We start from the raw sequence: 13719 nt of genomic DNA, 5'->3' as shown, positions 1-13719 counted from the left end.
CAGACTCTGTTCTGCCTGGGAAATAGGAACACGACCTGTGGTTTCTAGTATCTGTCAGGTCATTTCCTGTAGAATTTCATTCTCTCCCTTTCTTCCCTTCCCTTTTGCCAATTCTCATTACTCTAATTTTAAATTATTAGTAAGAGGCAGGTGAAAGTGTTGCTGTATTTGTTCTCAGGACAATCTTTTTTACAGAAAGCACTGCCCAGGGGATCTTTAGACCCATGAAACATGGTCTCGGTCCATTCTGAAGCCGGGATATGAGCAGGCACACAGCTGAGATGTACACTCTGCTGACTGCTCAGGGGGACTGAATAACGCCTTTCTAACTGTTGAAGTTGGTGGAGAGAGGGAAGGAGAATTGTGTTTATTATGAGAATCAAGGAGGCTAGATAAGGAGTTTCAGTTTCAGAATTAGCCCATTCTCTATGAGCTCTGGCAGGTAATTGGTTTTCAAATGGTGAAAAGACCCCATTACCGCATTGTGAGTTTAAGGACGACTAGTAGTGAGTGTTTCATTCCATGGGCTCCTTCAGTGCCTGCAGTCCAGACTAGCTAATACTCTGCCCAGTAAGCATGTCCTTCGACTTATCAACGGGGTGGCCAGAGACATGTGCAAAACCACTCTTACCTGGACAAAGGGATGGATTGCTTTGCTGAACAAATCCTGGAAGTGTACTGTTCAATCTCTGAAGAAACTACTTTAGAGACAACAGTTAAGTATTTAGAGAAGGATAAAAATTCATCTCCTAGCTTCGCTTGAGGAGAAGCAGAGGTATGCTTGGCTGGAGAAGGTGTTGGGAGAACAGACAGGTACAGGGCAATATGGCCATTGTAGTTTCATCCGAGGTTTTAGGTGTAGTTGGCATCCATTTTCCTTTCCCTTTACCAGGAATCATAAGGGGAGAGAGGAATGTGATGGATCACCAAGCTGGTGATAGATACTGGTGAGCATAGGGCTGTCCATACACAGGGCAGGTACCTTTCCACTCAACATACCAGCCTGAGCATCTATGACTGTGGGGCGGGGGGTGGGGGTCAGGGCAAGAACTCTCAGGATGAAGATGCAAGGGTGAAGATTCAGGTTGGGGAATAGTACACATTTCTATTCAAAAGTCAGGAATGACGTAACCGCCTTAAAGCTAAGGAGGAGGTTTAGTTACAAAACGAAAAAATGAAACTATCTACAGACAGCCCCCATCCTGGTTACTTGACCAAAGTTTGAGCTCCCCGGTGGTGGGAGGAGGGAGAGACATGAGTGGAATCAGTGAGAATGAGGCGTGAGATTCCCTGACAGTGAGAAGGCAAAGCGGTTGTATGGGTTCTGTGAGGACAGGATGTAGCCAGCCTCTGTGAAGTGTCCCAGAGGAGGACAGAGATTTCAGGGAATTATGAGAAAGGATTTATGTGCTATGTTTAGAGAAACTGGTCCCAGTCACTGGTGATGTCTGTGAAGATGTCCCAGCTTAAGGCGGAAGCAGAACCATTTGATTTCAAGGGACCACGGATTTGTAAACAGTGGGCCTCTTAACTGTGGCCAATGTTGACCGAAGACTAGAGAAACCTTTCTAAATGTCTCTGCTTCACTTAAGCACTTTTACAAGATTCTGAGCTTGATTTCAGAGATTCAATTCCAGTGTTTAATTGCTGGACAGCAGTTTGCCTGCTAGTTCAATAGGAAGTAGGCTGTAATTAGTAGAATTTAATGTAATTGAAAGAAGATATAGTAGGTGACATTTCTTTCCCTCTTGAGGTTGTGGAGTAAGGATCATGAGAACAGAAACAGATGGTGCCTTGTCACCACTTACATGACACTTTGAAGCAATTCAATCACCTTGGAGCCTAAAGCTCTGACCGATGGTGGTGTCCCCTTCACACATTCCATATGTAATTAAAAACCAAACCATTTACTCAGCTAGAAAAGAAAAACAAAATCCCGATTTTTCTTTCGGTGACTACTTCAGTTTCCTTTTTGCAATATCAAATACAAAAATTCCTTTGTAAATTATTTTATTTTTGTTGTTGATGCATCTTCTCTGCTGCTGTTGTGGCTCACCCGCTGGATCTCTGGTGACATAGAGCAAGTTCTTTTATTTCTCAGGTCATAGTTTTCTCACCTGCAGTATAACTTGGCATGGATAGTAAATTTCCCTCAGCCCTGATTCCCTGCCTACCTATGGCAGCAAAACAGACAAAATCAGACTCGTGTATGATAAGACCAAAGAAGGATAAATGCGGCTAGATCTAAAGAAAGAATCAGAGTAGAAAGAAAATCAGAAACAGAGATGAACAGCAAAGAATGCACTCTGGGCACCTGGAGGCTTCAATTCAAACACACGTGTTGTCCTTTACTAAGGCAAAAGCTTAACAGCTCAATCTCCTCAGGGTCACCAGAAGCCCCAGGCTGACCACTGCCAGCTTCAACACACAAAGAACATCGGTAACACCTGCCTCCATGCCTGCAGAGCAGGAACATTTGTATTCCAGAAACAGTCAGAGGAGCTCACCTGGATGTCTGGATGTCCCGTGGATGGCTCAGATCTCGTGGGGAGAAGAGACACCTATGTGGAAATGACAAGTGGATGATCTGGAGATGCTATCTATAGGGAGAACGAGTGACTCTCTTTGGGAATATCTTTCTTCCTGCTTCCTTTTGAAAGGGTGATGTTGGCTGGGAGGCTTCTCTGAATACCTAAAGCACACACAGGTGGTGCCTCTCATAAGTTCCTGGGCTATTTCTCATGGAGTTTGGGTGTGCATCCCAGACTGAAGCGATGTAGGCTCTGAGATTTTCCTTCTTCAAGTTTTTTTCCAGTTGTTGGCCTTATGCTCTGCATGATAGCATTCCTCTGTGGTGAGCAAGGGAATCTCTGCAAAGCCTCTACCATGTGTAGTGAGAAACGCTGATAAATATTACAGGAAATGATGGTTGTCAGAGGTAAAACCATTTTTAAAATGAGCAGAAACAGTGAGGTCTATGACTACTCTGGGCCTGTTCCATTGGAGTGTCTCCTTGGAAGAGGCTCCTGGGTCTGTGCTGATGATTCAGGAAGAGCCAAACCTCTGAAATTCCATTCACCAAGAGTGAATATTTCACACACTCATTCACTGGAACCCATTCACTAGTCCATTTACTTGTGTGCATAGTGATTAATTTGCAGAATTTACTTGTTCCTTTCAGCTATTTGTATGACGTATATGTATACTGTTCATTTGGTACAAAGTGCTTCAAATAATGTATATTTTTAAAGGTTAATATTAGAGAAGAAAAAAACACTGAAAGTAAATGGAGCTAAACATCATATTAGGAAGATAGTAAAATAACACCTACCTCAAAAAGCAGAAGAAAGGAAATAATAAAACTAAGAACAGATATGATTTAAATAGAAAGTGGCAAGAACTAAACTCAAAATTGGTTCTTTGAAGAGACAAATCTCTAGTGAGACTGAGTAAGGAGAAAAGAGGAGTGACACAAAGTACCAATAACTAACATCAGGAATGAAAGGGAAAGAAAATGACAGATGATGCGATTATTAAATAATAATACAGAAATGAATAAACAACTTTAAGCCAATGCATTTGAAAATTTAGGTAAAAGACACAAATTGTTGAAAAGCATCATTTTAAAAACTGAACTAAGAAGTTTATCAATAATTCTGTAACTACTGAGGGAATGCTGGCAGTAGGTAATAACGTTTTTCTGTTGTTGTTTTGTTTTGTTTTTGTTTTTGTTTTGAGATGGAGTCACAGTTTGTTGCCCAGGCCAGAGTGCAGTGGTGCAATCTCGGCTCACTGCAACCTCCACCTCCTGGGTTCAAGTGATTCTCCTGCCTCAGCCTCCTGAGTAGCTGGGATTACAGGCGAGCACCACCACACCTGGGTAAGTTTTGTATTTTTAGCAGAGACAGGGTTTCACCATGTTGGTCAGGCTGGTCTCTATCGCCTGACCTCATGACCCGCCTGTCTCAGCATCCCAAGCTTGTTAAAAACCTCTTATAAAGAAATTTCCAGACCAATGTTGGGTGACTTCTTTCAAATATTTAGGGAACAAGTAATTTTAATATTTATGACAACTTCCAGAAAAAAAAGAGGGAGCATTCAATAATGTATTTTATGAGGAAAGATGTAACTTTGATATCAAAACATAACAAGTACACTGGAAGAGAAAACTACAGGCTAGTCTAACTCCTAAATATGGATATAAGAATCCCCAGAACAATATTAAACTTATAACAATAACTTACACGTATCATAATGCACATAATACCAGGACTCAATATTGCTTTAGCATTAGAAAATTAATTTATGAATCCACTCATAGCAGCAGATGAAAAAGGAAAAAAATGATTATTTCACTATTTGAAAAAATACTTTGTATTGTACTTAAAGTGTATTCAATAAAATCTTTTAGAAAATAAGAAATAAAGTTGTGACTGGCCGAATAGGAACAGCTCTGGTCTGCAGCTCCCAGCGAGATCAGTGCAGAAGGTGGGTAATTCTGCATTTCCAACTGAGGTACCTGGCCATCTCATTGGGACAGGCTAGACAGTGGGTGAAGCCCATGGAGCTGAAGCAGGGTGTGGCCTCACCTCACCCAGGAAGCATAAGGGGTCAAGGAACTCCCTCTCTTAGCCAAGGGAAGCCTCCAGGGACTGTGCCATGAGGAATGATGCACTCTGGCCCAGATACTGCACTTTTCCCATGTTCTTCGCAGCCCGCAGACCAGGAGATTCCCTGGGTGCCTATGCCACCAGGGCCCTGGGTTTCAAGCACATAAATGTAACACTCACTGTGTTACAATTGCCTGTAGTATTCAGTACACTAATATGCTGTACAGGTTTGTCACCTAGGGGCGATGAGCTATTCCATATAGCCTAGGTGTATAGCAGCTACTCTATATACCATCTAGGTTTGTGTAAGTACACTCTACCACATTTGCACAATGACAAAATCACTTGACAGCACATTTCTCAGAACCTATCCGCATCGTTAAACAACATATGACTGTATAATGCTAGCTTTTTGTAGATGCTTTTTATCAAGTGGCTAAAGTTTCCTCTATTCCCACTTTATAGAGAACTTTTATCATGAACAGATATTGAAATGTGTTAAATGTTTATTATGTATCAACTGATACAATGTAACTTTCCTTCTTTTGTTTGTTAACATGGTGGATTATTTTGATTGACTTTTTGAGATTTAATCAGCCTTGTATTTCTGGCAACAACCCCCCTTGAACATGGGGTACATTTTTTTAAATATACTGTAGAACTCTATTTGTTAATATTAAGTTATACATATCTTTACATATCCACACACACCCTGGTTTTGGTATCTCTCCTGGTTTTGGTATCAGTGTAATAATAACTTCACAAAATAAATTGGGGAGTGTTCTCTCCTTTTCTGTTTTCTGGAAATGACTGTGTAGCATTGGTGTTAATTTCTGTAAAACATGTTAGAATTCTCCAGTGAAACCGTCTAAACCTAGAGATTTCTTATTTGGTAGTTTTAAAATTAGGAATTCTATTTTCTTAATGGTTATAGAGTTATTCAAATGGTCTATTCCTGCGTAGTGAGTTGAGTTAGTTTGTCTCGCAGCAGTAACACGGCATTTTGTCCATTTTGTCTAAGTTGTCTAATTTATGTGTGTGGAGTGGTTTGTAATATTCCTTGATTGTCCTTTGTGATGTGCGGTGTCTGTAGTGATAGCGCCTGTTTCATTATGATATTTAAAATGTATGTCTTTTCTTTTCCTTTTAATTTCTGCTTGAGTTTGCTAAATTTTCTTAATCTTTTAACAGAGCTATCTCTTTGTTTCATTGATTTAACTATTTTTTTCTCTTTTAAATGTAAGTGTTTTCTGTTCTTATCTTCATTAATCCCCACCGTCTACTTGCTTTCAGTTTATTCTGCTCTTCTTTTTCTAGGTTCCTGAGGTGGAAATCTATTGCTCACTCGAGACTTTTCCTCTTTCCTAATGCATGCATTTATTGCTATAAGTTTCCTTCTCAGCACTTTGATATGTCACAGTTTCATGTTTATCCAGTCCAATGTATTTTTAAATTTTTCCTTGAGACCTCTTTGTTGACAAATAGATTATTGTGAAGTGTGTTTTTAAACTTCCAAAAGTTTAGTGATTTTCATATCTTTCTTATGCTGATTTCCAGTTGGATTCCCTACAATGATTTGTGGTTTTCACTTGCTCTGGATGATTACTATGTCTTTTAAATTGATTGTGGAAAGTTTTAGGGCCTCGGATAGCTCTATCTTGCCATGTATTTGTCAGCACTCAAGAAAAAATGTGTATTCTGCTGTTGTTGTGTGGAATATTCTGTAAATGCCAAATTGATTCCTTTGGTTAATGGCATTTTGAGTTGTTTTATATTCTTGTTGATTTTCTTTTTTTTGTTTTTCCTCTTTTTAAAAATATGAAATGTTTCACAAAATTTTGTGTAATCTATATGCAGGAGCCATGTTAATCTTGTCTACATCATTCTAATTTTAGAAAGTGCTGCCAAAGCCAACACTCCTTGCTGATTTTCTGTCTAGTTCTATCAATTATTGAAAAGGGCATGAGGAAATTTCTAACTATAATTGTGGATTCATCTATATCTCCTTTCAGTTCTGGCAGTTTTCTTTTTTAAAAAAGTCAACAAAAATTTATTTAATTAAGCATAAAGTTACTTTCACATTTATCTACAACCACAGTGAATACAGTTCTTGGCATGAAGACACAATCTTTAGAATTTAAAACCTCCCCACCTGCAAGATTACATATATAAAACTCCCACTATTGTTTCTATAAAAGTGGATTAGTTCACCAAATTAAAGTACTTATACTATCTAGAATATAATAAAATGGAAATGATTTACTCATAGATTTGTATTTAAATCATCTTTATTTATAAACTACTATACTAAGAACTATAATTCCTTAAACTTCAATTTGAGAAAAGTATAATCACTTAAGTAACAGCCGTTACTTAAACTGAAAATAAGATCAGTCTAAATTACTTTTGAAGAGAGCAAAAATGTTGTCAGGTTTCTTGCTGTGGTTCTGCTTGTTCAGTAGCAGGCTCCTTGGAAGGCGGAATAAACCCTGAAGGGAACTCGCTTCTACCTTCAGAATGTGGGGTTGGGGTAAAATCCAGGTCTTGGGTGAAGGTAAGGAGGAAAACCCCTCGGTGGATAGATGTTTCTCACTGCAAATGGAGCACGTGGTGGACCTGGGAAATCCCTTGGTGGACAGTAACCTCGAGACACTCCAAACATGGTTCCTGGAGGAGGTGGGGGGAAATGAGGTCCTCTTCTCATGAATGGGCCTCTTGTATTCACAGGAAACAATGGACCTCTGATTGGAGCCAGAGGTGGAGGAACAAAGCCGGTGCCAGTTGCTTCATTTTTAGCAGGGAGAGATGAATCAGGCACAATTAAATTACCAGGATCATCTTTGGCATTATTTCTACTGGATTCCATTTCTGAAGGCATTGACCCATCCATTTTATCCAAAGAAGGCGTATTAAAACTTCTGAGTTCTGCTGGCCCAGACAGTCCATCAGAATTAGAATAAAATCTGTCTTCCCTTTGTGGAGGAGGAGCTGAATCAGGATATGATTCTCCTGGTGGAGGAAACGTCATCTTACGTTCCTGTTCCCACGGAGATGACAGGGACCCAGTGTCAGGAGGAGCCCTGTGAGGATCGGTTAACGTATCGCAGCCTGGTTCTCCTCTTTCATTGGTAATCTGATGGTCCAGAGGATTCCCTGGGCCTCTTGGGCCCCTTCCTTCTCCCTCCGGAAGCACAGGAGAGGGTTTCAGTGGACCCTCCAACACAGTTTGAGGAGACAGAAAAGCTCTCGTTTCAGATGAAGGCTGACCCAATGGTGAGGGACCACATGGGGAATGCTCTCTGCCAAATGCTGTATTTGAAACATCAGGTGCACGAGGATCTTTTTCTAAAAGTTCAAATTTAAACTCTGTTTCAGTTAATTTTTGTCTGTTGTGAGCATTTTCTTTCCTTAAATCATTGAGGTTTCTTTCAGCAGTCTGAGCTGCCAACCAATTATCATGTCCTTTTTTCTCGTAGGAAATAACCTGCCTTTGATAAAAATTAATAGTTCTCTTCAATTCTTCTTCAAGATCTTTGGCTAGCTTTCCATAGGTCTCCAGCCCTTCAGGGGTATGGCTGATCTTTTTTTCCACTTTAGAAAGTTTCTCTTCTTCCTGTATCCGGGAATTTTCCTCTACTGTCAATTTCCTGTGGAGTTTCATTTCATTTTCTTGATAGAATTCAGTCATTATTTTAAGTTTCTGTTGAAGCTTCTGATTCTCACTTTCAAAATACATGTTTTCTGACTGTAAAGATGCTTGTTGAGTCTGAAGATTTTTAATATGCTCTGTAAGCTCTTCCTTTATTTTATCAGCTTCAGATAACTCAGTAACAATGTGGTTTCTTTCTCCTTCTAAGGTTTTTAAAGAAACATTTAACTCAGCAGCATGAATCAGTTTCTTCAAAGCTCCTGTTGGAGGATCATCTAAGTAAGCACCATTTTCCGATTCACCGTTCACTTCTAATTCCCAGTTATCATCATCCGTTATGTCCTCTCCAAGCACAGCAGCCCGATCTTTCATCTTTAGCAACCGTCCAGTCAGAGTCTTGATGTGATTTTCTTTATCATTCAGAACTTGTTCTGCGTGTGCTTTGGAGTCTTCAAATGTTATTTTCTGTTTATTAAGTTCACTCACTTGTTCTTTCCATACTTCAGCTTCTTGCAAAAGCCGCTTCTGGCTTTCCTGAAGTTGAGAATTTTCATTCAAAGCATCTTGTATTGCTATCTCGCGTCGTTCTTCACTCATGTTAAAGATCTTGCAGATGATTTTGGCTTCTGCTATTTGTGATTTCAGGGATTTTGACTCATCTTCTAGAGACTGTATCCTTTTTGAAATATCTGCCATCAATTCATCTTGTTGAGAATGTTTAGATTTCTCTTCTTTGAACTCTTTTTCTAGACAGAAGATTTCATCCTCAAGTTCAGAATTGGACCTGTTCAGCTTTTCACAAGTTGCCTCCAAACTTCGTGCTTCTGCTGCCGCCTTCTCAAAGCTAGCATCCTCTAAAGACGACTCTGCTTCATAGGCTTCGTACTCTTTTTGAATAAGGCTAAATTTTTCAAGTAGTTTACATTTTTCTTCAATTAGTCCAGAAAGCGTTGCAGCAAGTTGTTTTTCTCTTTCCACATAAAGCCGACTCCTAACGGATCTAAAAGCTCTCCACAGAAAAAGGGGAACAGCAAAAAATCCAACGACAGCTGCACATACCACCAGTTCCCATGGAAAACCATGAGGATTCGAATATGGTCTCCTACTTTCAGGCAGTGCTGCCACAACCCTGCGTAGCTCCTCCAGGACCAGCCCCAGATAGGGCTGAGGGGTAGCGCCCGGCTCCTCCATAGCGCCGAGGCTGCTCTGGGGTCTCCGCAGTAACACTGGCCACAACAAGCGGTGGAGAACACGCAGGCGGGGTCTGGAATCCGAATCCGCACGCGGCCACCAAGCGGAGCGGACCACTGCGGAGCCGGCTGCGGGGGGATCTGGGGAACACGGGCACCCCACAGGCCTCACAGGCCCATGCTGCTGTCCCCTCATCCCCCCTACCCCCTTGTTACACTTTACATCCTGAGGCAGCGCAGGTCCCAGCCTGACCCGCCTTAGTTCTGGCAGTTTTTACATCACATATTTTGTTTTGTGGTGCGTGCGTGTGTGTGTGTGTGTGTGTGTGTGTCTTTTGAGGTCGAGTCTGGCTCTGTTGCCCAGGCTGGAGTGCAGTGGCGCGATCTTGGCTCACTGCAAGCGCTGCCTCCTGGGTTCACACCATTCTTCTGCCTCAGCCTCCGGAGTAGCTGGGACTACAGGTGCCCATCACCGCGCCCGGCTAATTGTGTGTGTGTGTGTGTGTGTGTGTGTGTGTGTGTGTGTGTTTAGTAGAGACGGGGTTTCACCATGTAAGCCAGGATGGTCTCGAGCTCTGACCTCGTGATCCGCCTGGCTTACATCACATATTTTGAAGCTCTGTTGTTTGGTGAATACACTTTTTAAATTGCTGTCTTCTTCAGGGATTAAACCTTTGATCATTATGTAATCTTTCTGTTTCTGGTAATTTTCTTTGCTTTAGCTGATATACATACAGGCACTCTTGCTTTCCTTGCATTAATGTTTGCGTAATATATCTTTATTCATCCTTTCAATTTGTCCTACCCTGTATTGGTGAATTTCAAGTGAGTTTCTTGTACACAGCACACAAGAAACGTATACGAAAGGGTCATAGTTTTAAGTATGACATACATACAGGCAGAAGTCAAAGTGGGAGCAGACAGACATCTCACAAGGAAGAGCAAGATCAATAAAGACAGCATTGCAGGGAAACTGCTACACATATTTATAAATGACCAGATCGCCTGAGAATTGACTCACTCACTATGGTGAGGATAGCACCAAGCCATAAGCAATCCACCCTCATGACCCAAACACCTACCATTGGGCCCTGCTTCCAACATTGGGGATTATAATTTAACATTAGATTTGGTGGGGACATATCCAAACCGTATCACTCTGCTTCAAATTGGAGTGTCTTCCTGGAAATTAAAGCTTTAATGTAGGCCGAGCTCGGTGGCTCACACCTGTAATCCCAGCACTTTGGGAGGGTGAGGTGGGCAGATCACCTGAGGTCGGGAGTTCGAGACCTGCCTGACCAACTTGCACAAACCCTGTCTCTGCTAAAAATTCAAAATTAGCCAGGTGTGGTGGCGGGTACCTGTAATCCCAGCTGCTCAGGAGACTGAGGCAGGAGAATCACTTGAAACCAGGAGGCAGAGCTTGCAGTGAGCCAGGATTGCACCATTGTACTCCAGCCTGGGCAAAAAGAGTGAATTTCTGTCTAAAAAAAAAAAAAACTTTAATATAATAGGCAGACTTCATGAAGATACATTTCATGAAGGTATTGAGTTGGAGGAGTGTACTGATTTATATGTTTACCTTCAAAGCATTCTTCAGAATTATTCTCTCAGCATAGAAAACTACGTACATCCACCTCACCTCTACAGATGGGAGCAGCCACACAGCCAACTGAACACCCCATGTTTTTTCTTTGAGAAACAAACTACTTGCTGAGAGTAAGAAGTCTTCCGTCCTAGAAGTTGGTGTTAATGTCAGAAAGATAGACCAAGGCAAGAAAATGCAATAAATATTGGCTTGTGCCACACAAATGGCTGCTTTTTGGTCAGGAATGTGTGCTAGGATCTTCTGTGCTGAAGGATCAATGCCACTGCAAATCCATGATGAATGGGCATTACTAAGCCCATTACTAAGCCCATAATTAATCCTCAGTGACAAATGAAGAAAACTAAATTTCAAAATGAAAAACGAGTAAGTGGTAGAGCAAGAATGTGAAACAGATCATTAAATTCCAGAATCAGTGTCCTTAACTGAGAGAACATAGCATCATAGCTACTCTTTTCCTAATTGCAAGATCCCAAGATATGCTTAGAGAAAAAAAAAAAAAAAACCCATAAAAATTTACTTTTCTTTAGTGGCCCTTTTTGCTTTTTCATCTGTTCTATGAATCTTTATTCTGAGGGCTGCCTTTACTTTCTCTCTGATTGAAATGGGGCTGACCACCAAGGGACCCCTGCATTGTCGTCATCAGAGTAGGTGTGACTACAGAAGGCCAGTCTTAGCATTCCGCGCCCTGGACCTCGTGACTTGACTATGAATGTTCAAACCACCTAAGTATAGCCAGTCAGTGTCCAGATGAGTGTGATAAAGGCATTAATGGAGAAAGAATTTATTTCCTTCTGAGATCATGGTTTCTACAAACCATTTAAGCCTGGAATTGCTTTGTAATATTATCTTCACACCAAGAGAGCTTGGTGGACAACAAGCACCATCAGCCCCCACCATACGCATGCACATAAATGACAAATCAAAGGCAAAGAGCAATACCCCTAGGGATATTGTTAAAGAATCTAGCTATAGTACTGATTAAAGCTCCAGGTCAACACCTAGACTTTTTTGTTTCCTTAATCAATAAACAGCCTTTTTTTTTTTTTTTTTTTTTTTTTTGCTTCTACCTGTTTCAATTTAGTTTCTATCATCTGTTATCAGGAAATTCCAACTAAAACATTTTCCCTTCCTCAACTCCTTTCCAGCTTGCTCTTAGAGCAATGTGACACCTGTCTTTTTCACAGAGGATTTGCCCTGGAACAGACCCTCCTGGTTTTATATCTCTTTCATCTACTCATGATGGGTGCCCACAGCTCAGCAGGAGTTGGGACAGTGATGATGCAACTCAGTTGCCAGTTTACTGTGATGGTAAAGACAGCCAATGGTTACCGAGGCCTGGGGCCCTAGAATGCAAAAATTCAGAGGCCACACACTCTCCTAATTTTAAAGGTGTCTTTGGAAACATAAGTTAGACCCAAAAAATCCAGGTTTTATTTCCTGCTTTCAGAAGACAGCTGGAAAGACTGACTAATGGTTCTTTGCTCCCTCAATTTAAAGATAATTTCTTCAAGAAAACTCTATACCCAGCTGTATTGTGACTATGCACACTGCTTTCCTGCAGTCAGACCACCCACGCTTCGTTCAATACTTGTCATTACATTTACGGTTAATGTTTATTTGGTATTCTCTCACCCCACCAGGCAATATGTTTCATGATGAATGATGTCTATACTTCTCAGAGATGTATCCGCAATACCAGTCACAGTACCTGACACATCAAAAGCTTTCCATAGGTTTTCACGGACTGAATAAAATTTTACAAGTCTGATTAAGGATTTCTAGCTCCTGTCCCTGTTTAATATCCTACAGAGGCCTATGATATTTACTGAAATCAAAGAAATCCTTTTATTATTCTAGAAAGAAGTTGCAACATGACTTTAATATCTCCCCAATTTTTTTCTGTCTTGTAACAGGCTATAAAACTTTGGGTAATACTGGTCATCAGATTGAATAAGAGGAAACTTTGCAATGATCTCATTTTCTCCTTTTATATATGCAAGAATCAGAACTTATGGGAATATTTTTAGCAATATTTTTGTGGGGGACGATGATGAAAACTTTCAAAGGAAATAATTAGCTTTTAATTAAATTTCTCGGCCCTTGACATTGTATGGTCCTTGTCTTCACCTCTTACCATGCCTGTTTCTTCTCTCTTCTCACTTGAACATCAGCCAATATTAATTTTGGAGACACTCTTCTCTGAATTATCATCTCACCTTGTCCTGCTTTGTGTCACTACATTCTGGATCAAAGGCATTTCTCTAAATTGGAAGATTCCCAAGTGTCTTTATATAATTCGAGTCTTTTCCTGACTTTCCTCAAGATGGCACCCTAAGCACAGGCTCCAGCCTCTTCAACTTCGCTGTACGTTACTAGAAAGACAGATCTTTTCTAAAACTCTAACACAGCATTAAAAAAACAGAAGGCAGGCTCCCTGTAGAAGATCCAGAGAGATGGTATCACATGGTAAAAGAAAACCAAGAATTCACCCAGAACAAAGTGCTGCAAAGAACACGAATGGCCACAAGAGGTCTTGCAAGTCCAGAGGGAGCAGATGGGGGAAACAGATAAGTCTCAGGAATGCAAGGATAATGTATTCCTAATACATCTATTCGTTCTCTGAATTCACAGATTACAAGAAAAAAACCTTTATGCTCATGC

The 13719-nt window shown here is 40.8% G+C and overlaps 1 non-coding gene and 1 pseudogene across 1 annotated transcript; both read right to left on the bottom strand.

Annotated features, from left to right (window-relative positions):
- Nucleotides 1-6422: 6422 nt before the first annotated feature.
- On the bottom strand, nt 6423-6525 carry LOC123572598 (U6 spliceosomal RNA). The gene has a single exon (XR_006697163.1). It is a non-coding gene; the product is annotated as a U6 spliceosomal RNA (small nuclear RNA).
- A 13-nt stretch (nt 6526-6538) lies between these two features.
- LOC102138112 (cTAGE family member 15-like) lies at nt 6539-9890 on the bottom strand (annotated as a pseudogene).
- Between the last annotated feature and the right edge of the window lie 3829 nt (nt 9891-13719).

Source organism: Macaca fascicularis, chromosome 3, assembly GCF_037993035.2.
Source record: "Macaca fascicularis isolate 582-1 chromosome 3, T2T-MFA8v1.1".
In the NCBI taxonomy this organism is placed as follows: domain Eukaryota; kingdom Metazoa; phylum Chordata; class Mammalia; order Primates; family Cercopithecidae; genus Macaca; species Macaca fascicularis.
This window is presented reverse-complemented; position numbering and strand designations above follow the sequence as displayed.